General features: G+C 42.0%; 1 protein-coding gene across 24 annotated transcripts in view; it reads left to right on the top strand.

The window, feature by feature from the left end:
* Nucleotides 1-24,523, top strand: part of KCNMA1 (potassium calcium-activated channel subfamily M alpha 1) — an 871,895-nt gene that overhangs the window by 148,077 nt on the left and 699,295 nt on the right. The gene's annotated exons all lie outside the window — the stretch shown is intronic.

Below are 24,523 nucleotides of genomic sequence, written 5' to 3'. Positions count from 1 at the left end.
AGAGAAAAATGGAATTACATGAATGGAATTACATGACCTGACCTAGTTTTCATAGACTGCAGAGATCTGAATGGCAGAGGTAATTGTATTAAAAAGAAATCTCATTCTGATGTGTAGCTTACATTTAATTCTTTAGTTTAAAGATCTCAAAAATCATTTAACCAGTCTTGTGTTTAGTTTATTTGTTTATTTATGACCTCTTTAAATGTAGAAGTGATTCCTTTCAGTATCCCAGATACACTCCCATGTGTGCTTCAATATAGACCTGGTGTTAAGAAATCATCCCCTTCCTGTTGTCTTTATTTTATTTTTGCTTTATGGCCAGAACTGCAAAGCAATTACATTCCCTGAAACCATAGTTAATTTTTTAGTAACATGTCATATTTAAATGAAATAGGGGAGAATGAAATTATCATTTGATTGCTTGGCTGCATTGGAATGGAAAGAATTCCAGTGGGGGAATGGGAGAGAGAAAAAAAATCAATTAATGTGTGTGTTATGCAATTATGTCTTGTTATTGATATCGTGAGTTTTTTTAAAAAGAAAGAGTGACTGGGATAAGTAGAGCTGAGGCCAAAGAGGTTTGTAGGCCGGTCAGAACCAATTTTACCTGCTTGACCTCTTAAAACACTGGAAGTTGTTGCTGCTGTCTTGTAGTTTTTATATTTTATTTTTATACCTTCTATAAGTATCCCCATCCTTTCCCCACTGAAACTGGTGCTTCTAGACATTTTATCAAATTATAAAAAAATGAGGCTGGAGGAGTTGGAAATTATGGCAAGGCTCTGGTGAATAATTAAGCATTTTGGGGACAGTTCATCTTTGATTGATGGGGGTTGCAGGGAGAGAATTGGCATATAAGATGATAATACTTTGCAGTTATATTAATATTCAGAGTGTTGATGGTGCTTCTTATCTGAAGATTTCAAAGTAATTTATGCAAATTAACATATAACCAGTCTGTGTCAGAGCCAGGAACAGAACCTAGAAGCCCTGACTAATTGTTAGACACATTGCCTCTACTACTTTGTAGCAGAAGGTGTTTTAACCATTTCACACTTAAACATTCCGTCCAGCTGTCTAAAGGGTTACTTAGGAAATATAGACCGCTATACAAAGAGAATGCAGGAGTACTACATTCTGTTCCACCATCCCACCAAAGCTCTGTTTGATAAGCAGTATAGAAAGCCAAACAACAGAGATTACAGCATGGCCTAGTGAACAGGGAAAAGGATTGGGAGTCAAGAGACCTGGATTATGCTCCCAGCTTTGCCACTAATTTACTGTGTGACCTTGGGCAAGTCACTTAAAATGCACCTATACTGCATGCTTCTTTCGGTGGTGTGTCAAGTACATACATGTGTAGCCCCCCTATCATGCCTTAAATAACTGTAGCAGGTGAGGCACGTCTTAGGTGAGTAAATGCATGCCTAGAATGTGTGGGTATGTATGCAAGTACATACCCTAGATACGCTCTGCAAGCCCAGGCCATGCCTCCCCATCTACACTGCTGTTTTAGCAGTGTTGTGTTCCACTGCTTCCTCACTGCAGAAAAAGAATGCCTCAGTGGGGAAAGGCTCTGGCAGAGTGAAGGCAGCGGGGAAAGGCTTTGGGAAACTCCCCTTTGCTGGAGCCCTTTCACATTGCAGGGAAAGACTCCAGCAGACTAGAAAGGCTCCGCCAGTTCCCTGGCTTTTCCCTGCTATCTTCTCCCTGACAGAGTCTTTCTCTGACACGCTTAGCTACATACCACAGTGTGGACGCAGTAGGTTTTTCACTGCAGCATGTAGCTATGGTTACCCCACATAGTAGAATTGGGTGAAGTGGTCCCTCTTACCTCACAGGGTTGTTGTGAGGAATAATTCATATTTGTAAGAGTTTTGAGCTCCTCTAATGAAAGCACAGCACGGGGCTACTTTTGTGACACAAGGCACTGTATAAATGTAAGATTTGATAGATAGCAATATGCCAGTATAACATTTAAGATGTATTCCCCCTTTTCTCCACCATTATTTGCTCTTTAGCAGTATTAGCAGATGCAGACCCCTAGCTGATCTTCCTAAAGGATTGTGTTCAGACATTTTAAAAAAAAGGATTTCCCTCTATTGAGCCTAGTATCCTCCAGGGCACTTAGTATGCTAGAGACTAAGCTTGCATATGGATTTTTTGCTGGGAGTGTAATTATCTTTTACTTTGTCAAATTAACAAATGTGGTCCCTCAAAGTAAGACACTCCATGTTAACCAGGATAATCCACTGTACCATAGCACTTCCTAATAAACCTAAGGGATTTCTTCCACTCAGACACAAGTTCCATTGCAGTATGTGAATTGCTCCTGGCAGTTATAGCCCACATTAAAGACACTGAAGTGAACACTGGTTTCTCCTCTGACTTGTGTCTGTTTTGTTCCAGTGTAAATCCACTTTCAGTGGAGTTACACCAGTTTTGCACAAGTGTAACTGAACATGGCCCTCAGTCTTCACCACTGAACATTGTGAAATGACACTATCCTGGAGGTATAGTAGAGAGCACAATAGTACCTACCACAGCAGTTGAAAAACACAATATTTCCAATAAATTCTTGGACCGTGTTGGGAACAGCTTTTTGTTCCAGAAAGTGGAGGCAATAACCCGGCGTTACTTGATTCTGACCAACAGGGAGGAATTGGTAGAAACTCTGAAGATGAAAGGCAACTTGGGTGGCAATGATCATGAAATGATGATTTTATTATTCTAAGAAAAGGAAAGAGTGAGAGGAACAGAATAAGAAGAATGGACTTCAAAAAAGCAGGTGTTAACAAACTCAGAGGACAGGTAGCTAAGGTCCCATGGGAAGAAAATCTAAAGGAAAAAGGAGTTCAGGAGATCTGGCAGTTCCTCAAGGAGACAATATTAAAGGCACAACTGCAAATTATTCTAATGCAAAGAAAAGATAGGAAGAACGGAAGGAGGCCAATATGGCTCCATCAGGAGCTCTTTAATGACCTGAAAATCAAAAAGGAAACTTGCAAAAGGGTGAAAACATGGTCAAATTGATAAGGAGGCATATAAAAGAACAGCACAGGTATGTAGGGAAAAAATCAGAAAAGCTAAGGCACAAAATCAGTTACATTGCAAGGGACATGAAAGGCAATAAAAGGAGGTTCTTTAAATACATAAGGAGCAAGAGAAAGATGAAGGAAAGTGTGGGTCCTCTACTTAAGTAGGAAGGAGTGCTAATAACTGTTGACATCAAGAAAGCTGAGGTGCTTAATGCCTATTTTACTTCAGACCTCACTAAAAAGGTTAATGATGACCAGATACTCAACCACGGGGAAGGAATGCAGGAGAAAATAGGGAAAGAACAGGTTAATTAATATTTAGATCAGTGAAATGCATTCAAGTCAGCAGGGCCTGATGAAATGCATCCTAGGGTACTTAAGGATCTAGCTGAAGCAATCTCTGAACCATTAGCAATTATCATTGAGAACTCCTGGAAGACAGGAGAGGTTCCAGAATACTGGAGAAGGCCAACGTAGTACCTATCTGTAAAAGGGGAACAAAGAGGATCCTGAGAATTATAGACCAGTCAGTCTAACTCCAGTACCTGGAAAGATACTGTAAAAATTATTAAATAACCAATCTGTAAGCATCTAGAGAATAATAGGGTGATAAGGAATAGTCAGCATGGATTTGTCAAGGACAAATCATGCCAAACCAACTTAATTTCCTTCTTTGATAGGATTACTGACCTAGTGGATGGGGGCGGGGAAGCAGTAGACGTGATATATCTTGCTTTAAGTAAGGCTTTTGACACAGTTCTGCATGACATTCTCGTAAGCAAACTAGGGAAATGTGGTGTATATTAAATTACTACAAAGTGGGTGCAGAACTGATTGAAGACCACACTCAGAGTAGTTATCAATGGTTTTCTGTCAAATTGGGAGGGTGTATCTAGTGGGCTCACACAGGGGTCAGTCTTGGGTCTGGTACTATTCAATATTTTCATTAATGACTTGGATAATGGAGAAGAGAGCATGCTGATAAAACTTGCAGATGACACCAAGCTGGGAGTGGTTACAAGCACTTTGGAGGACAAGGTTTAAAATTCAAAACGACCTTGACAAATTGGAGAATTGTTCTGAATTCAACAAGATGAAATTCAAAAAAGGCAAGTGCAAAGTACTTCACTTAGCAAAGAAAAATCAAATGCACCACTACAAAATGGGGAATAACTATCTAGGTGAGAATACTGCTGAAAATGATCTGGGGGTTATAGTGGACCACAAACTGAATATGAATCATCAATGTGATGCAGATGCAAAAAAAAAGGCTAATCTAATTCTGGGTTGCATTCACAGGAGTGTTGTATTAAGGTAACTGTCTTGCTGTACTAAACATTGGTGAGGCCTCAGTTGGAATACTGCGTCCGGGTCTGGGCACCAGGGCCGGCTCCAGGCACCAGCCAACCAAGCACATGCTTGGGGCGGCACCTTGGGGCAGGGCGGCGCTCGAGTTTTTATTTTTGGATTCAGCGGCATGGTGCTCGGAGGGGGGGCGGGGCTTCAGGTGGCGCGGTGCTCAGAGGGGGGTGGGGCTTCGGGCAGCGCAGTGCTTGGGGGCGGGGTCTTGGGGGGTGGGAGCTGGCGTGGTGCAGCGCTCGGAGGGGGGCGGGGGTTTCGGGCAGCGTGGTGCTTGGAGGGGGCGGGGCTTCAGGCAGCGCGGCACTGGGAGGGCGGGGCTTCAGGTGGCGTGGTGCTGGGGGGCGGGGATTTCAGCGGTGCTCGTAGGGGCGGGTACTGCAGGGCGGCTCTCTTCTTTTTTGCCTGGGGCGGCAAAAAAGTCAGAACCAGCCCTGCTGGGCACCATGATTTAGAAAAGATGTGGTTACACTGGAGAGAGTCCAGCGAGAACAACAAAGATGATAAAAGGTTTAGAAAACCTGACCTATGAGGAAAGGTTAAAAAAACTGAGCATGTCTTGAGAAAAGAAGAGTGGTGGGGGGAGGGGCTAATAACAGGCTGTTATAAAGAGGACAGCAATCAATTGTTCTCCATGTGCACTGAAGGTAGGACCAGAAGTAATGGGCTTAATCTGCAGCAAGGAAGATTTAGGTTAGATAATAGGAAATACTTTCTAACTGTGAAGGTAATTAAGCTCTGGAATAGGCTTCCAAAGCAGGTTGTGGAGTTCCCATCATTGGAAGCTTTGAATATCTAGTTGGACAAAGACCTGTCAGGGATGGTCTAGGTTTACTTGGTCCTGCTACAGCACAAGGGGCTGGACCTGATGACTTCTTGAAGTCCCTTCCAATCCTACATTTGTATGAGCCTAGGCAAGTGTATAAAATGAAAATGATGAAAAGGCAAAAAGATTTGAATTAAAATAAAAAAAAAAAAAGGAGAAGCACTTTCCTGTGCATCCTCTGCAAATCTCAAACTCAGCACTGACTGAAACTTTCTTTAGGATGAAACAAAGTTTCCTTGACACTTCTAAGAAAGAAATGTGCAGCCAAAGTATATGGGAGAGACATGCTTGCCAACTATCCCATATTGGCGGGGCCTGGGATTGTCTCATGTTTTAAACTCCGTCCTGTGGGGCTGCTTCTTTACTGCCTTGCATCACACACAGTCATTTTACACCTGTGCAAAGTGGGTGAAAACTATCAAATCAGAACACTCTGTTCACTGCCACTGGTGGTCTCATTTTACACCTAATTTTCATGCTGTACACAAAGTGCAAGGCAGAGAAGAAGCAGGCCCTGGATTATTAACATCCTGGGCAGCTGGCTGAATTTTAAAAAAATAAAAAAAATAAAGCTGGCTTATTGCCATTAGAGTGAGGAAAGGCTTTGACGAGAACCTGTTGAGGTCACTGAGAGAATTACAATTTTGCAATCCAGCCTACTATTTGGTGTTTGTTTTAACAGTTAATATGATGGCATTGATATGTGGAAAATCGCTGACCACAAAGGTAATTTTTTGAACATCAAGAATCAGTCTCTGAAGTGACAATTAAGAAGCAACAAGAAATAAAGCATGGTTATAGTATCACTTTAAATCCACCTTGGATTTGGAACAGACTACATGTAATATCTCTCCATATATGCCATTTTAATGGTTTTGTCAGAATTTCAAATAAAAGGGCATTCTCAAACATTCAGCTCTTCATGATTCAGGTCTGATAAATTATAACTATACCAGGACTTCTTTAGGCTGATCATTTCTTTCTTCTATGTTATTTTTGGAAGCTATTATCCAAGGGGTCTATTTTGCTTTGTTTTGCTTTATATCTTTTTAATTAATTCAAAAATTAAATGGTACTACATGGATCTCTCAGATTATGCAATATTGTCATTCTCTAGAATTCAGTTTTGCCAACTCTTACTACTTTATCACAAGTCTCGCAATATTTTCTTGTGATTACAGGAGAATCTGTTTTAATTTTAAATGAAAGTAAGTTTCTGGCTTTCGTGATTGTGGAGCTTGAAAAGATGAACCCTCAAGGCTCAGAAACAAGAAGGCAAATAAAACAAAACCCTCAAATGTATTGTTTTAAAAATCTCATGATTTTGAAGTCCATCATGTTTTTTTGGGCCTGACTCAATATAAGGTTCAGACAGAGTGAGCTGTAGAACCTTTCTCTGCCTTAGTTTATTTCTCTATACAATGAGACTAATAATACTTAAACTCCCAAAGGACTTGTCAAGATGAATTTGTGCATGCTTGTAAAGATGTGTGAGATCCTGAAATGGGAAGTGCTGCTGTAGAAGTACAATGTATTGTTAGACCATTACCAAGCTGCCTCAAGCTGCTTTAATATTCATGACCAACTCTTTCAAGAGCTCATCCCTACCTTGGCAACTTGCAGGGATTTTAGTTGCACCCTTCTTGCAAAAATGTATCCAGTCTAGTCTCTTGTAGGCACAAGTAGGTTTCAGCATCAGGCAAGCATGTCTTAATATTACCAACTGTTTTTTTTAATTCAACTACATTCATTTATAGCTATTTTAAATGAAATTTCAGTCTCTATTAATATGAATTTTCCTGCCCTCTTATAGATTCCCAGGGTAAATAATTCACATTCCTGTCTCTCAGTGAACTTCATGTCTGCCATGCAATACAGTAACATGTAATGTTTACTGTTCCTTGTCGACACAATATCTTTTATGTCCTAGGCTATACCTATGTTATTTATTTATAATACAGTAGCCCACAGAGACCCCAACCAAGATCAGAACCCAGTTGTGGTAGGCATTGTACAGACACTTAGTAAAAGACAGTTCTTTCCTCACAGAGCTTACAATCTAAATAGACAAGAACTACAAAGGGTGGGAAGGAAAATAGGGACACAGAGATGAAGTGAATTGTCTAAGGTCACACAGCAAGTCTGTTGCAAAACAAGGAATAATATGTATCCTGAGTCCCACCCTAATTCCCTCTCACAAAACCACACCGCTTCTCTACCTGCTATTTCAACTTCTGCAGAACTCTTTTTTTGGACTGGTACTTACTTCTCCTTGCACTTTTCAATATAATCCATTATTTTTCAAATATCTTAAAGCAGAATAAATGTATATGCAAAAATCCCTAAAAATAACATCACATTAAATTTGAGATTATAATTACAAACATTCAGTATTAAGGTTCTTACAGTAACTTTACCCATAACTGTAACTCTTGTATATGTTCATTACAATGCAGTATTTGATGACACAATCATACAACATCCAGTAATGTGACATAGCGTTCAGTGGATAATACAATTTCTAAGTAAAAAGAGACATTAAAATGGGATTACATTTGTAAATATATAATGGGTATGTTGGTCTTTTGGCACCCCTTAGAGCAGCCCTGGAGTCATTATGCGGCCCATACCACTGGTAACTCTGGGGAGAGGAATAGCTATGCTGGGAAGTGGCATGGGACTTTTGGGGTTAATTCCCCCAGTCCTATCTGCACTTCTGATAATCAAGTACAGCTGAAACTAGATAGGCTTAGAGCCTTAAAAAGTGGCTATGCTTCTTCCAGGGCATAGCCAGTTTGTTTGTGTTTTAACTCAAAGCCATTATGGGGGGAGGGGAGCATGAGAGTGCGCTGCTGCTTTTTATTTTTGTTGGGTGCTTCTTGCAGCTTTGTTTAGCTGCAGTGAAGGAAATGTGAATAGAGATGTTGCTGGTTTGGTTGTACCTGAATTAAAAAAACAACCTCCAAAGTGGGGTTTCTGCCAGTCATATAGAACTCCTCTTGGGCTTAAATTCAGCTGTGTCCCCCCTTTTCTTTTTTATGCCATTATTTGTCCAGAAATACACAGAAGTTTGCTTGTTAACTCAAAGTGAAAGCTAAACTTAAACTGCAAAAACAAGAAACCAGATATAGAAATTCATAATTAAAGCTTCCCAAACAACTTTACCACTGCCCTGTCCCTAACCAGCTCTTCATCCTACATATCTTGCATGGCAGACGGAGACATTTTGATGATGCCGGTTTTGAAAACCTGCAGCTTTGGACATCTGAAATTGACTTGGTTTGCATAGGTTTTGCATATCATAGCCTATATATATAAGTGTGATCCATAACAAAGAGGACCCTACCAGTCTGTGGGTATTTCCCCTAAAAGGTTCATGGCCTCTAATATGGGAGCTACTCATCTATAAAGTCTCAGTATCTTAACAGTGGAAATCCTATCTGTTTTCAAGGAGGTGCCCGAATGATTGTTCTGAATATGACTCTTAGGCCAGGTCTATACTACAGAGTTAGGTCAACGAAAGGCAGTTTACGTTGTCGACTTACCTCTGTAAGTGTCTACCCTACAGCATTACTCCTGCCAATGTAAGTTCCCTACTGCACCGACCTAATAACTCCACCTCCATGAGAGGCATAGTGCTTAGCTTGATGTAATTAGGTTGGCACAGTGTCTCTGTACACACTGCGTTACTTACATTGCCTGTCAGCACCGTACTGCCTGGCACTGAGAGCCTGGACTTTCAACTCTGTGCGGAGCTCCCAGCTGGAAGCCCGGTTGCCATGAACTGTCCCACATTGCTGACAGCCCAGGCTCTCATCTCTGGGAGCTCTATACAGTGCTAACAGCCCCAGCTCCCAGCCATGCAGGGCTAACAGCTCAGGTTGTCAACCCCCCAACACTGCCCCACTTAAGTTGGTGCAAGTATAGCAAGTATACTACTTGTTCACCCACTTTCATCAAGACCACATTTGCTTAGTTTGTTTATGAAAATGCCATGGGAGACTGTGTCAAAAGATTTACTAAAATCAAGATCTATCATGTCTGCTATTTTCTCCCTATCCACTAGGCCGTTAATGCTGTCAAAGAAGGAAATTAGGTTGGTTTGACATGATTTGTTCTTGGCAAATCCATGTTGGCTATTACTTATCACCCTATTACCCGCTAGGTGTTTACAAATTGGTTGTTTAATAATTTGTTCCAGTATCTTTCCAGGTATTGAAATTGAAATTCCATGGTTGCCTAGGTCTTCTTTGTTCCCCCTTTTAAAGTTAGGACCCGTGTTTTCCTCTTCCAGGGTGAAACTCAATTGAAAGTGTTAAATATGCCATATAGTAACTGCACCCTGAGAGTCATTAAGGGTATTGTGTGAGTTAAAATTCTTTTGTCTAGCAGTTGAAGCTCCAAGGTTTCTTTATGTTGTGGAACAACTGCACAACAGGAGGAAAGATGCCCAGGTTCACCTTTCTGGCTCTTATGGTCTCCATGAGCAACCTTGGACTAGGGGTTTCCCTGGTAAAACTCAGGGACTGGGGACAGGAAGAAGAGACTGTTAATGAAGCAGTGAGACTGGAAAGAGAGTGACGCCAAGACAGCTGATTCTGGGGCAGGTCAGAATGGGCAGATTTAAGGGACAGAACATGGACAGCAAACATGCCCCATGGGGCCCAATGAGCATGCCACTTTAGGCTATTTTAAATATAAAAAGTTAAAAATTAAACAAAAATCACAGGCCTACACAAAAGTGGAATCTCACCCAAATTGTGTTGGCTTGCGTATGTCCAATGATTGGAAGGTTGCATCACAGCAACACTTTTCCTTGGCAAATTGTTCTGTGATGCTGTCCAGCTTCAGTCTCACTCTCTCATCTTTTTCAATTGTAAGGAAAGCAAGATCACTCAGCCATGTCAGTGATAGTGTTGAAAGCATGTAGTTTTTGACACATCTTAATTTGTTCATGGTGTGATCAGCACTAGTCACACCAACTAAAGAGAGAGAGAAAAAGTTGACACAGCATTTCCATTTTTGATAAAACATCATCAAGAGAACTTGGTGTTCTGAAATGCAAATAGCTCTAGACTTCAAGTGATTAAATGAATACCACTGTGTTCTTTGTAAAATAATACAACTCTTTCAAGACATAATCTTTTGAGCCAAGTCTAAAAGTATTAGTATTTTCCCATGAGTTTAAGAACTTCCTTCTTTAGCTCTTCTAAAGTTATATTTTGAAGTTGCCTGAGATGGAGGAAAACAAATAGAGTAGCTACCTCTTGAAATCTCTCATACTGTGATTTTAGTTCCCCCTTCATATTGTCTAAAAAGACAATGAAATATTTCCTTTGATGATTATCCTTTCCTTCTAACACAGAATCATACTTAAATTTATCATCCATGAGATGCAAATGTCTCACTGTGGTTTGTATAGTTTTCATTTTCAAAAGTCATTGCTTCCTACCTGTTCTGAGAATCTTTTACAATTTCCTCATACTTTTCTTCAGTTCTGAATTTGCTGACCTCATTTACTGTGCTCTCAAATGTCTGGAAGATTGGAACAGGTAAATTTTCTTTGACTGAAGGATTCCAGAGGCTGCAGCCATGATAACTAAGGTCCTATGCTACCATAACTGATTAAGGTAGAACATCCAAGCCATCAAAGACACGTTGCTTTTTGCTTGACATATGTCCTCACTATTCCTGCTTTGAGCGACAGTTTCGTCTTCTAAGCATTCAATTATACTCTGAAAGTTTACTATCATTGCCTCAGTGGCTTTCATTCGAGCTGCCCATTTACTCTTACAGATTGCCTTTAGATGTAAAGGTCTCCTTCATTCTTCAAAAGCCTGATCAATTTAATCTGCTGCATCAATCCTGTCAACCTTTTCAGGGGCCTGAAATACATCATCAAGTTTCTCTTCCCTTTGCAAAACTATACTCCCTCAAGCAAGAGTTTCAAGATAAAGATCATTTTTAGATTTAATCATTAGTTTTTGCTATTGACCGAGTCTGTGAAAAATGTATATACTTCCTGCAAAGATGCAAAGAAAATCTTCGTGACTGGATTGGCCTTCCCTTCAACAGCATGCACCAAAGCTAGGTTAATTTGATGTGCTAGACAATTGATGTAAGGTGCATATACTTTGTCTCCTTCGCCTGAAAGATATTCTCTCATTTTTGCTTGCAATCTCCCATGAGCTCCAGCCGTAGAATCGTAGGACTGGAAGAGACCTCAAGAGATCTTCTAGTCCAGTCCCCTGCACTCATGGCAGGACTATTACCTAGACCATCCTTGACAGGTGTATGTCTAACCTGCTCTTAAAAATCTCCAATGATGGAGGTTCCACAACGTCCCTTGGCAATTTATTCCAGTGCTTAACCACCCCGACAGTTAGGAAGTTTTTCCTAATATTCAACCTAAACCGCCCTTTCTGCAACTTAAGCCCATTGCTTCTTGTCCTATCCTCAGAGGTTAATGAGAACAATTTTTCTCTCTCCTCCTTATAACAATCTTTTATGTACTTGAAAACTATTACCACATCCCTCCTCAGTCTTCTCTCCTCCATACTAAACAAACCCAATATTTTCAATCTTTCCTCATGTTTTCTAGGCCTTTAATAATTTTTGTTGCTCTTCTCTGCATAATCACTGCAAAGTAGAGCAGAAGAATTACTTCTTGTGTCTTGGTTACAACACTCCTGCTAATACAGGGATTTCAAACTCAGGCCACGAGGGCCACATGAGGACTAGTACATTGGCCCGAGGGCCGCATCACTGAACCTTTTCATACAAAGATACAAAAGCCCCCACTCTGGCCCTGCCCTGCCCCCACTCCACCCCTTCCATGAGGCCCCGCCCCTGCCCCACCTCTTCCCACCCCTTCCCCGCCCCATTCCAGCCCCTTCCCAAAACCCCCGGCCCGGCCCTGCCTCTTCTCTTCTTCATCCCCTGAGTGTGTCGTGTCCCTGCTCCTCCCTTCTCCCTCCTGGAAAGTCCTAAGGGGGAAGCACTGGGAGGTAGGCGGAGGAGTGGGGATGCGGCACGCTTGGGGGAAAACAGGGGGTGGGGAGTTTGGCTGCGTGTGGAGTTGGCGCCTATGACGAGCTGCAGGAAATAACTCAGGCAGGCAGACACAAATCTCTCAGTGTCCCACATCAAGAGGAGGATATGGAGGCTATGGAAACTATGACGTTGCACCCCATAATGCTTTATAGAAATATGCTTATGAATATAAAAATGACATAACTGGAATATGTTTTATGCTACATATGCCATGTAACACATATTTGCAAAGGTTATATTCTACTGAATGTATTCATCCTATTTGTATGCATGTATCATTTTTATATCTGAAGTTATGAGCATTGGCTCTATGTTTGTATTTAAAGTGTTTGCTGTAGGAAACACATAAGGCAGATTTGGTCAACATAGTGTGAAGGGGTTATTCAAGTAATTGGGAGTAATTATCTAACAATGGACCTTGACAGATGCCAATCCACATCTGAGCTTTCCTGTGAACGTTCGGGCTAACATGTCGGCAATGGCATCGGCCTATAGAGAATTGAGTCATGGACATGCATGGACAAGTGACGTGCCCATGTGACTTCAAAACACCATCTTGTAGCTGTGATTCTATACAGGGGGACACAGGGGATTCCACCCACAAAAGAGAGACTATATAAGGCCTGGGAAACCCCTCCATTTTGTCTTCAGATGGCTCAAGAGATAGGCTCTCCACCCCAAAGGATGCCTGAAAGAAACTGGAATAAAGGATAGTTCCTTTGGAACTCACAGGGGTGTGAGTGATTGCTGGACCCAGACTAGGAGGAAGGCTAGTCTGTAAAAGAAGCTTATTGGAACATCTCTGAGGGTGAGATTTACCTGCATTTAGTTTCTTACTGTATTATGTTTAGACCTTCGTGTTTTGTTTTATTTTGTTTGGTAATTTACTTTGTTCTGTCTGTTATTACTTGGAACCACTTAAATCCTACTTTTTATATTTAATAAAATCACTTTTTACTTATTAATTAACCCAGAGCAAGTAATTAATTCCCGGGGGAGCAAACAGGTGTGCATATCTCTCTATCAGTGTTATAGAGGGTGAACAATTTATGAGTTTACCCTGTATAAGCGTTATACACAGTAAAATGGATTTATTTGGGGTTTGGATCCCATGGGGAACTGGGTATCTGGGTGTTGGAGACAGGAGCACTTCTTAAGCTGTTTTCAGTTAAGCCTGCAGCTTTTGGAGGACGTGCTTCAGACCTGGGTCTGTGTTTGTAGCAGGCTAGCATGTTTGGCACAACCAGGCAAGGTAGTGAAGTCCCAAGCTGCCAGGGAAAACAGGCTCAAAGGTAATCCCAGCACATCAGGTGGCAGTTCCTACGGGGGTTTCTGTGACCCAACCTGTCACAGAAACAAATTGCATTTCCCAATAGCAGGCCTATCAGCACTGGATCATACCTAGTGGCTGTGACCCCCTGCAGGATGCGTTAGGAAACTTCTGCTACTACCAGCATGCTTAAATGCTGGTGTGCTCAAATACTGTGGGATTTTGCAAAGACACTGCAGAACAGGTTGGCGTGGGTCCTCTGGGATCCCTGTAAAATGGGGGCTGATGGCCTAGGGCAGTGTTAGACACATGCAACCCATTCAATAGCATCAGCGCCGATGCAGCAAGGGGGCCCCTTGCCATGCTGACTGAATCAGTTACTTGTGAGGGTGCGTCCCCAGAACTGAGCAGGGGATGGCAGCTGGTGGTACTTTTGCAATTGGGACTTTAGGGTTCCATTGACTTGAGAAAAAGGGAAGCACAAACCATATAGGAGCTCCATGCCTCATTTTTATATATAATATGCTATCAGATATAGTCCAGTAATTTAATAGCTATACTGAGCATAGTTTGACTATAAGCCTGTTGAGAACTTTTTGGCTTGGTTCACAACACCGTAAATGTCACTGTTTATATTGCATTAAGCTATGTGAATATCATTAGCAGCAGTAAAGCCCTAGGCTGTATTAATAGCATCTGTAATTATAACCCTTTAAACGTGGTTTGCAGTCAGACAGTTGTGATTTATAATAAAGTGAAGCATGGGTACCTTTTATGCCTGATGTCAATAAGGGTGTCTTAAACTTCCCCACTCACCACCCTCCTCTCTCCACTCACCCTTTAACATTTGGCAATTTTAGCTGTGCAAACTATAGACCATTGTCTGAAACAGCTATAGAAGGCTCTGAAAATAAGGAATCTAACTTGACAATAGTTAACCCTGCCTGTTCATAGAACTTCAGGGTCTGTAGCAGAGAGATTTGTACTAAAAGCTACTTAGCAGCTTCCTTTCAGCCCGTGTCCACTCACTCAGAACTTTCTGGAAACTTGCACCTTTCAAGATGAAATTGTCTGTGCTTGGCCTCTGCCCAAAGATGGTTTTATTTATTTATTTTTGAAAAGTTCAGCTATTGAACTTTGAGGGGAAAGAGAGAGTGTGTGTGGGTGGGGAGCATTTTAAAAATGTTTATAATGAAATAGCAATTTGGCAATGAAATAGCCCTCACTGCCAGGCAGTGCGCAGATTAGTTCCATAGGAAACTGGATTTGATCTACCTACATTTATGGTATGGTAAATCTGCATATTGTGCGTGCACTGGAAATATTTTATGCTAACCTCGTTATTAAGTATGCACCTGAAGAGTTTAAGTGTACACGAATCTTCTTAACTGTTGGCAAATTTTAACCCAGATCTTCATACTTAAAACCTGTTTATGCTGCAAACTTTAACCATTATAGCTCCTCTTCTCCCTGGCATCTTCCTGGAACACCCCAGTTTGCCTGGTTTCTTCTTGAATTCACTTGTCTACCACACCCCATCTTTTAATGACCTTCTTAATTGCACAGAAAAAGAACTTCCTCCTATGGGCCTAATTTTCCATTAAGAAAAGAGAGAAAATTTGAAACCATAATATATAGCCATACCAAAAAAAAAAAAAAAGAGTAGTACATAAAATAATAGTACATAAGATTGTTCACTTAAGCCCTCAGGAGCTAGGAAATAGAGATCAAAATTGCATGTGTAACTTTAGCTCTTCCTCTTAAGTGTATTTTCACATAAGTCTCAAACAATACAATTTAATATATTAACTCCCATTTCCACAATTTTAGATATACTTGTGAAGCATTTTGTGCAATAGTTGCTCCATTCTGAGTATGCCAGACAGTCCTTCAAAGTCCTGTATGTGAAAATACAGAGTAAACAGTGACAACATACCGCAGATTAAGTGTAACAAAATAATAGTGAAATAAGCTGGAAAGTAGATACTCATCTCCTCCTTTGCACTGGAGCTCAGGGTCAATGTGCTGCTAACTGAAAATACTTAGTACATAGCTGCTGATTAAGGGATGGATCCAACGCTCATTCCTGTCAGGGAAATGGCTTCCACCACCTTTGTAAAGAGACTATTTCACAATCTAGAAAACCATTTGGAAATGTTTCCTGATATGCAAATTGGTCTTCTCAGTTTTTGGTGTAGAAAGGTGTTCGCCTGAATTAGGACCATCAGAATTTGGTCTGTTAAATTTATTCTTGCTCAGATTCATCCTATTTATTCCTGCTCTTATTTTCCCATCTCCCCCCCAGTCCAACCCTCCAGTTTGGTTTATTCTAATTGTGGGATCCAGTAATACTTAACTAGCCTTTACAGTCATCAGACAGTTTATGTGCCCTCCATATTCTGCTTTGAATTGGTGGTGTTGAGCATGTTGCTTTGGTATCAGTTTCTCCAAATTGTTCAGACAGCAGCCATGGCTGTAATGTTTTCCAGGCTCTCTCAGGAGTCCAGCACAGCCATATCTTTATCACAGACAATCTTTAATGCCAACTCCAAATTAATTGGAATAGCAGCACTTCCTCTTTCCAGTGGGATTCAGAATCTCAGTTTGAATTTATAGTCTATGATATGCATTCACAGTCGCTTCTTTCTGCAGGATTTGTTTATCCCACTGCAGAGAAGAGGGTTGTAATTCTCTTAAAGTTCAATTGGATGTATACTGCAATGTGTCCATCAAGGATTATTTGCAAAAAACAACAACAACAACAAAAACAAACCACACCAAATAAACCAAATATCCCAAAGCCAGTAACGAATACGTACTGGAATAGTTCATGCGATGAAAAGGATTAAGCCAGTAAATACAAAATCAGAATACATCTTCTGGTGTATGCAGGGAACAAATGTAAGATTGTTTTGAGCATGGTAAGAGGAAGAGCTAAAACAGGTGGTGGTTTTAGACCTCTTGAAACAGAAATATAAGAATTTTTGGGGGTAGAATATCTTGCAAAGGAGGTGGAATACATAATTATCAGCCTACTTGTATAGGGTACCATAGCTTCAGCTGTTGCTATAAAGAAGCAGTATCAAAGCATGAAATTAGCAGTCAAGTAACACATATGCCACAGCCAAAAGCAAAACAATTAGTTACATGGATCCACAGAGTTTATCTACTGATTCTGTTGCATTTTCAGCTCAAAACTTGATGTTTTTTTCACTCAATGATAATAAAGTCAGTAAATAGAATCCATTTGCTGCAAAGCCAAAGAAATATTTTTTACCCTACAGCAGCAATAAAGTCCCGTAATTTTCAGTGGATTTTACTGTGCATTTGCATCTGTAGTGAGAGGTAAATGCTAAAGAGAGAACATGCTGTGTTTTTGTTTTAGAGACATAAATACCTTAACTTCTGTTGAAATGAATAGAAATTTTACTTGCATAGAGACTGCAGGGTCGGGTCTCATCTCCAACATGAACCTTTTAGTTTGTATATGCATTAGAGATGGGCACTGATCACAAAATTTGAATCTGGAATTTGAGTCCAGTGTTCACAGCGTTGACACTTGTGTTCTATTTTGAATCAATTAGAGAAAGCGAGGGAGATCCTAAATCGTTAAATTCTGAGCTCCTGAAGTCCTTTCTCGTGCAACACTTCCACTGAAGTCTAGAAAGTATTAAATTTCTGTCAGTGGAAGCGACCCTCTTTCCTTTCCTAGCTTCTCTGTACCCGCCCCCAAAAAACTTTAAACAGTAGAATTAAAAGTAAAGAAAAAGCAGTGAAATCTGAAGGAAGTGTTTATTTTGGACTGAAAAGAACATCTGTTTAATTGTTTTGAGTCATCACACATATTATACAGAACCACTCACCAAAAATATATAAAATAAATGACTGCCTCTGATAGACAGATTTCCTGAGGAGTCACTGCACTGTTCATGGTTTTTGCAAATTTTGTAGCCAATTTTAAATAATGGACAGGGAAATACAGTGTCCAAAGGTGTTGCACACAAAATATTTCAGCAAATATCCATTTATGTTTTTAAATGAGTCCTCTTCAGCCATGTTTGCACTTCCTTTTTGTTCTTGCTTTTCATGACTATTCACACAACTGAATTCTACTAGCACAGTTATTTAGAGAAAGAAAATACTTGTGGAATGATTTCCATGAGCATTTGCAGCAGAAATTTGGTCCTAAGAGTTGCAGTTACTGTCAGGGCACAGAAACATAATCTAGTGATCACAGGTTCCTCGCTATACCTATTGACATAACATCCATGTGACAATCAAGTCTAGCAATAGATTTAGTACTAGTAAGAACCAAGTAAAGCTGGTTGGAAATTTTTCCTCAACATTTGTGTGAGGAAAAAAAAAGGAGAGGGGGGGATGAAGATGAAAATGTTAATGAGAAATATTTCATGTTCTCCAACCAACTCTAGGGCCAAGAGCCCTCCACTAACACTATCTGCTACCTCCCTTTGTTTACAGTACTCATGGAGCTGGTTGCTCTTAGTAAGAGAGCTGGCACTGACCATCAAGGCCACATCTCTTCTCTTTTTTACAAAGCACCAGAAAAGTGGAGACCCCACTACACTCTGCATCATGCCATGTTTTGTGTAATCTACACAAATGATAGAATCATAGAAATATAGGGCTGAAGGGACTTCAAGAGATCATCTAGTCTATCCCCTCCCATCTGCTTTCCAGTACACTGACCAAGTATACCTAGGTCATCCCTGACAAGTGTTTGTCTAATCTGTTCTTAAACCTCCAAAAATGGGAATTCCACAGTCTCCTTTGACAACCAATTCCAGTATTTAACCATGCTTATAGTTGGAAAGTTTTTCCTAATATCTAACTTAAATGTAGCTAGACATAGGCACTTCCACTAAACAGATAAACAAACCTGCTCCTTTGTCAAATGGAATGTCATGCAAGAGAGAGTATGCTGTAGACATGTTAGGGAGACAAGGTGGGTGAGGTGATATCTTTTATTGGAACAACCTGTCTTGTTGAGAGACAAGCCTTTGAGCTTACACAATCCTGAGTGATGTAGCTATGCTGACCTAACCCCAGTGTAGACAGAGCTATGTTAATGGAAGAATTCTTCTGTCAACCTAGGTACTGCCTTTTGGGGAGGTGGATTAACTCCAGCAATGGGAGAACCCCTCCAGTCGCTGTTGTGAGTATCTCCACTGAAGCACTACAGTGGTGCAGCTACAATAGTGCAGCTGTACTGCTGTAGCATTTTAAGTGCAGACGTAGCCCCTCTCTGTCATTTTATCTTTCATTTTCCCTTGTGTTCTTTTTTACTCTACTGGTAAGTTAGCTACGGTATGGCATGTGTTCAATGAGAGTCATTCAGCCAGATGATAATGCAAAATAACTTTGCCCTCTTGTCTCATTTTATGTTTAAATTAAAAGGTCCTGAAACTTACTTTACAACTAATAACAGATGCCCTATTAGCAACAAGTCAGAGAGTTTGCTAGTTCTCCCCTCTGATATGGTGAAGCAGCAGCAATGGCTGGTATTCAGTGGCCTTTCTCAACCTTGAGATATTAGCATGTTGATAAAGGCAGACGGTGAGAAGCTTGTTGATACAACTGTTTAGTGACTGAATTTCCTCTACTCCAAGAAGTTATTTCCTAAGAGCATATGAGAAGCCATATTGCTAGGTGTAAATTGTTCTTAACTTGCTCTCAACACTCAGTTCAGATTTCAAGGCTGTGCATATTTTTCTTCTGAGCTCTATCATCAAAATTGCAGTATGACCAGCATGTTCCATGGGGTGAGAGTTGTATATTTAGGAACTTTGATTTAAAAAAAGAACCATGTAAGATTTTAAGTACGTCAACCTGGGTGTGGGGACAGTGAGTGGGGAGGTGGTCTAAATGTTTCTGAAGTAGGAGCTACACTGCCACATATTCTATTAAGAGATCTACAGTATAATTTAATTATGGTAATGCCAAGAGGCCCCAGCCAAGATCAGAACCCTCCTGTCTTGTCAGTGTGCAAATACAGTGAAATCCAGCTCCTTCCCTGAAGAGCTCACAGTCTAAATAGACAAGTCAAACAAAGAGGAGGGAGGAAAAGCAGAAGTGCAGAGAGGTGAATTAACTTACCAAGGTCACACAGCAGATCAGTGGCTGCAATCAAATCTGAATTGCTACAATTCTCTGCTTAGAAACGGTCCGAGTTTTAGTTCTCTCAAACAAATTGATTATTGAAAAGATGCTTGGACTTGCCTATCCATGAACAGTATGTTGTAGGTCAGATTCTGGGATGGTCTAAATCAGTGCACTTCTGAGGCCTGCCCAATATTAAAGAAAGCCCTGTGTTCGTAGTTTGAATTCACTTAGTACATGTCAGAGCATTTAGTCTTGGATTTTCCTACGATGGGCCTAAAGTGGTTGCTTAAAAAATCGTCCTAGGGAAAGAGTAAGGCTATCCTTCTGGGTACCTGGCCTGCATGACTTGCTTCATGGCTTGAGTCCAGTTCACTTATCCATATTTATAAAAGAAAAAAAAACGCTAACACATATGGCTCTAATTGGCATCCTTGTTGGCAATTTCAGCAGAGAAGCTGGACAAAATTTGCCCTAAGAATAGGTAGAATTAATAAATACATGCACATAGTCTCCTGAAAGTAGTTTAAAATAGTTATAGACTGGATTCTGCCACCTTTTCTGAATAGTACCTTATTCTGAAGGCAGTCCTGATAGATCCCTATAATTTCAATGGGGCTACTTGCATAGTAAGGTGCTGTGATGGGTTGGCCTCCCCTTCTGGGATGCCACCTGATATACTGGGATTTCACTGAGCCTCCCCTGCTCAATCATCCTGGGTTCCCTCTCCCTGCTTTGCTGAATTAGGCTCTCCAGCCTCTTGCAGCACACACACACACACACACACACACACACGCAGGTAGGGCCACACCCTGCTGCAGATACAGACTGAAGTCAGCTCTGTGTGAGAGGACTCCCCCAGCACTCACGTGCACACCCCTTTTAGGGAGATAAACCCAAAATAATACTGTCTTGAGCTGTATAGAAAAATCTGCACAAACTCATAAAAATCCACCCTCTTCCTCAATGTGAAAAGAGATGTGCACCATGCTTGCCCCCCAGTTAGAAATTGCATAAACTGGGTTTTATTATAAACAAGAAATAAGTTTATTAACTACCAAACATGGATTTTAAGTGAATATAAGAGATAACAGACAGAACAAAGCAGATTAATAAACAAATGAAACCAAACAGCCAGACAAAGCTAGTTTCACTAAAGAAATTGTTTACAAATAGTATTTCTCACCTTAGATATTGTTGCAGGCAGATTACAGAAAGTCTTGAAAGGCAGCTACACTGGTCTCCCTCTTGAGACCTCGAGTATTATTACTCACAAGGTAGATGCTCTTCCAGCTTGGGTTCAACTAGGGTTACCATATTTCAGCAAGCAAAAAAGAGGACGGGAGGAGCCCCGCCCTAGCCCCGCCCCCACATCCTGCTCTAGCCCCGCCCCTGCCCCTCCCACTTCCCGCCCCCCTCAGAACCCTCAACCCTCCCCCCGCTCCTTGTCCCCTGACTGACCCCTCCTGGGACCCCTGTCCCTAACTGCCCCCCAGGACTCCACCCCCTACCTAAGCCTCCCTGCCTCTTGTCCCCTGACTGCTCCCTCCTGAGACCCTCCCCCCATCCTAACTGGCCCCCTAGGACCCTACCTCCTACCTGTCCCTTGACTGCCCCAACCCTTATCCACACCCCCAGACAGACCCCTGGGACTCCCACACCCCATCCAACCACTCCCCACCCCCTGACAGCCCCCCCCCAGAACTCCCGACCCATCTAAACCTCTCTGCTCCCTGTCCCATTAACTGCTCCGATCCCTCTCCCCACTCCTGCCCTCTGACAGCCCCCCACAACTACCAACCCCCCCCTCGCTCCTTGTCCCCTGACTGTCCCCTCCTGGGACCCCTGCTCCTAACTGCCCTCCAGAACCCCACCCCCTACCTAAGCCTCCCTGTTCCTTGTCCCCTAACTGCCCCCTCCTGAGACCCCCCCACCCTAACTGCCCCCCCGGACCCTATCCCCTACCTGTACCTTGACTGCCCAAAACCTTTTTCCACACCTCCCTCCAGAAAGACCCCCCCGAACTCCCGACCCCCCCCTGCTCCCTGTCTCTTGACTGCCCACTCCAGAACCTCCCTGCCCCTTCTCCGACCCCCTGGCCTCCTTACCCTGCTGCTCAGACCAGTGTGCCGGGGAGGAGGAGCAGGGGGAGGAGCTCCAGACTGCCGGTGCGAACGGCCAACTGGTGATCTGCGAATGCAGGGAGGGAGGGAGGGAGTGCTCTCAGCTGCAGGGGAGAGAAGGGGGAAGTGGAGGAGGGGCTCTCTCTGGCTGTCAGAGCCCCATGTAAATGGCACCATCCGGCCGGCTGCCCTGTTAGCCGCGCACGCTCTGCATGGTCGGGGGGGGGGAAGTCCGGACATTTACAAATTCCCTCCGGACGCTATTTTTAACTCTAAAAGCTGGACATGTCCAGGGGAATCCGGACGAATGGTAACCCTAGTTCAACCCTTCGCCCCTCAGTTCACTTTTTGCTTCCAAGTGTTTTTTCAGTGTCTCTTTGGGTGGGGAGGCAGAGGAGAACCACGATGATGTCACTCCCTTGTCTTAGATCACTCTTGCGCAGTAGTGAGCACGTGGCCCGTCAGGATAATCTGGACAGTGTTTACATTGAGTGGGAGCTGTGGGAAGCGGCATGGGCTGCAGGGTCATGCTGGCCGCCGCTTCCCGCAGCTCCCATTGGCCGGGAATGGCGAACCGTGGCCACTGGGAGCTGCGGGCAGCCATGCCTGCAGAAGGTCAATGTAAACACTGTCTCGCGGCCCGCCAGTGGATTACTCTGATGGGTCGCAGGTTGCCCACCACTGCTCTTGTGTAAGGCAGGAACCCTTTGTCGTCTAGTGGAAAACCACTGCCATTCCAAAAGGGAATGAGGGATATCCAGTACCTGGTGACTTGAACCCATATCTCTGCATGGCTGTGGCAGCCATTGCTCATAAGCTGTCTCCAGGGTCCACAGGAAGACTAAGCTTTTTCACAGTCCATTGTCTCTGTTAATGGCCCATTGGCCCTGTCTGGCTTTTCCATTGTTGTACCTGCAGTGCTGGTTGGGGATGACACCCAAAGTAACACATTTGAAATACAGATACATAGTTAATATTACTAACTTCAGATACAGAAATGATACAGGAATACAAATTGGATAATCACATTCAGTAAATCATAACCTTTCCAATGATATCTCAGGCCAGGTCTACACTACCCCCCTAATTCGAACTAAGGTACGCAACTTCAGCTACGTGAATAACGTAGCTGAAGTTCGAAGTACCTTAGTTCGAATTAGTTCGAACTTACCTTGGTCCACACGCGGCAGGCAGGCTCCCCCGTCGACTCCGCGGTACTCCTCTCGGCGAGCTGGAGTACCGCAGTCGACGGCGAGCACTTCCGGGTTCGACTTATCGCGTCCAGACTAGACGCGATAAGTCGAACCCAGAAGTTCGATTTCCAGCTGTCGAACTAGCGGGTAAGTGTAGCCAAGGCCTCACATAAGCCATCTTGCATAAATTATATCTCAGTTATGTTATATTCATATCATAAGCATATCTTCATAAAGAATATGGAGTGAAATGTCACAGGTGCTACTTAGCATAAGTAAGGGTGATACAATTGGTCCCTGTGTTAATAAAATAGTGATGAGAAAAAGTTCTATATAATAAAGGTCTTCTGAACACAAGACAGAGAATTAGGAAATCCTGAGCTGTAATCTCATTTCCAAGACTAACTCCCTCTGTGACTTTAACCAAGCTATTTAACTTCACTGGGCCTCAGTTTCCCCATCTGTAAATGGAGTGTTGTGGTGATAAATTAATGTTTGCAATTTAAAGTCTTGTAAAAGTGCAAAGTAACCCTGTCATGCTGTCTGGAGTGGCTCACTATTGTGAGTGACTATCTCACGGCAGACTGTCAGAAAACAAGGGCAGACACCCCAAACTGGTGGTATGTTCTATAGTTCGATTTCACCAAGTCAGTAACAAATGTGAACTCCTGGATCACTATACCAGTTTTACCATGGAGTCAGAGTCAGTCCCGTTAGCCTCTCCAGTCTATCTTGCCGGCCAGACAAACTAAATTTTGTGATAAACAGTCACTTAACCCAAAAATCACACCACATCAGGTTTCTCCCAATCCCAAAAGATCAGTCACTTACCCCAGATCAATTGGCACTCCAGATCTTATACTTAAGACAACACTGGCAGCCAATTCTATAGTAAACAAGTATACGTTTATTAGCTAAGAAAAAAGAATGAGAGTTATTGAGAGGTTAAAGCAGGTAAAATATATGCACAGGTGAATCACAGTCTATAATTCCAAATGGTAGCAGTGATATAATAGACTTCCAGTTTCCCAAAAGTCTCTCAGGGCTACCCGGCATAACTACCCAGAATAACTCCTGGGATCTCCATCTTCTCGTTCAGTTACTCTGCACTGTTATTATCTAAACAGTTCAGAGAGAAAGGATCTTCATTTGAATCAGTACTTATAGCTCCTTCTCCAGACAACAATCCATTAAGTGTTTTTACTCACACAATGGCCACTTGTTTTGCAATTAGCATTTCCTGTTGCAGTCCCTAAGTCCTTCATTAGCATTTCACAAGATTTCTTTGATAAGTAATTTAGTTAGAGGGTTATACAGAAATGCAAATGTTTGTAATAGCAAACAATAGAGTATTTCACTAGTTTTCACGATATGAACACCTGAATACATTCTCATACTAGCACACACTTTACTTTAGTGTTATCTAATTATCGAGGTATACATTCTGTAAACGTAATTACAGGGGTAGATGCAATGTAATTGTAATGGAATAGCAGACAACCACTTACAGATAAGTGAACATAACATTAGCATCTCTATTG

Source organism: Trachemys scripta, chromosome 7, assembly GCF_013100865.1.
Source record: "Trachemys scripta elegans isolate TJP31775 chromosome 7, CAS_Tse_1.0, whole genome shotgun sequence".
Taxonomy (NCBI): domain Eukaryota; kingdom Metazoa; phylum Chordata; order Testudines; family Emydidae; genus Trachemys; species Trachemys scripta.
Note: the sequence above shows the minus strand (reverse complement) of the source record. Positions and strands in the feature narration are given on the sequence as shown.